The sequence below is a fragment of the Propithecus coquereli genome, unplaced genomic scaffold (assembly GCF_000956105.1).
Source record: "Propithecus coquereli isolate 6110/MARCELLA unplaced genomic scaffold, Pcoq_1.0 Scaffold17, whole genome shotgun sequence".
Taxonomy (NCBI): Eukaryota; Metazoa; Chordata; class Mammalia; order Primates; family Indriidae; genus Propithecus; species Propithecus coquereli.
In genome coordinates this window covers 8,226,103-8,227,928 of record NW_012141635.1, presented here as the reverse complement: position 1 = coordinate 8,227,928, position 1,826 = coordinate 8,226,103, and positions in this window count along the sequence as shown.

Genomic DNA, 1,826 nt, shown 5'->3' with positions numbered 1-1,826 from the left:
AAATTAAATTAAAAAATTTTTAAAAAAGGTTAAATTCATATCAAAAACTCTGTACAGTGTAAATAATATTGTTGCATGCTCAAGTAAATCACTGCTCAGAGTGTAAAAGTTAGAATACAAGTCCTTTTGAATCTGTCCTGTCTATATATTATCACATACCTTGTGAAAATTCAGTTTCTCCACCATTTTTCTTTACCAAAACAACAAGGGTATCCTTGTTTGTAGAACACATGAAGACATCACTTAGCAATCACTGATGCTGTTACATTCTATACATATTAAGCCAATTTCCATCTTTTTAAAATTTCATATCAACATTTGAAATAGTCCTACTTGGTGCCAATATACTCATAAACACAAATGTAAACAAAGCATGAAAATAATGCAATAAATTATGCTAAATATGATTATATCTATATCTCTATCTATCTATATATATATATATGGGGAGAGAGCGAGAGAGAACATAAGCAATTTCACAGATCACCAGTATAAGAGAAAGCTCCTTGTAATCATCTTGGAGCAAGACAAGAGCAAGAACACTTCATAATCATATCTGAGCACAGATAAAAGACAAACACAGATAAAACAAACCACAAAAATGATCAACCATGGCCCTCTCACAATTGACATCAGTGACAGCTGTTTCCACTCAAATAGAATTTTAGCTTTTCTCTGTTCCTCCTGTATCCCAGATAAAACTCATTAAGATACCAAATCACATAATTGCCCCCACTCTCTGGAAGCACCCAGTCCAAAGCTTCACTAGACCCTCCTCGAAATTTTAACACCAGTCCTAACCCTATAATAAGGTTATAATAATAACATCCCTTTACCAGTTTCCCATGTTGAGTGGTTCCTCTTATTGCAAGAAACAAAAATAAACACAACTTTGTTCACCCACAGATGTGTTTGTTCCTAATGGTCTTTTGACTAGTGTGCATTCAATATGTAAATGAATAGGTATAACGCATAGATAGGTGACATATACACCTATACACACATATATCTATACATATATTTGTTTTTATACAAAGATTTTAGTTCTGTCAACATTCCAAATCAAAGAGAGCAAGAAAATAAATACCTTGAGATGTTAGTTTGACATTATGTTACTTGTGGTTTTAAAGAACAGTGGTCAGGCAATGTTGAAAGAGAAGGGGCAGAACCAAATGTCAGAAAAGTGAATGGTTTATTTATACTATTCATGCAAACCTTGTCTCCCCAACATTTTCCTATAAGTATTTCCATTTCTGTTTTAAGTATTCTTTTTTTTTTTATAAGCCATTTCAACATTCAGGCTATTGAATGCTTCCTACACAGAGTATTAAAGTATTTTTTTTCTTTTTTTAGGCAAAAGATGTGTGTTAGTATTTATTTTCTGGAAAATATAACCTATGTGATATTTTTTGACAGGAAACATACTACTATGCCACCCTGAAAAGAAATGTAGACATAATCCTCTGTTATTTAGTAATACCAAAATATGCACAGAACTTTGAAAGATGCCGGACTCATGCAAATCATAGATATTTCACCTCTCTGTCCAACCACCTACTAGTTATAGGCAGTATATAAATTCCATTCCATACTTGATGATATAACAGTATCAATCTATTAACAACATGAATTCTATTGTAGAACATAATGACCTTGACCTCTTTTTTCTTCTCTTTTTGTTCATTATTTATCATTCAGATGTTATAACTCATGTTAACTATTCCATCTATATGAATATTTTTTTAAATACTAAATTTAAAAGCTACTACTATATACAAGATCTAAATAAAATTCTAAGCCAGGAAGGAGTGATATTTAAAATTTGG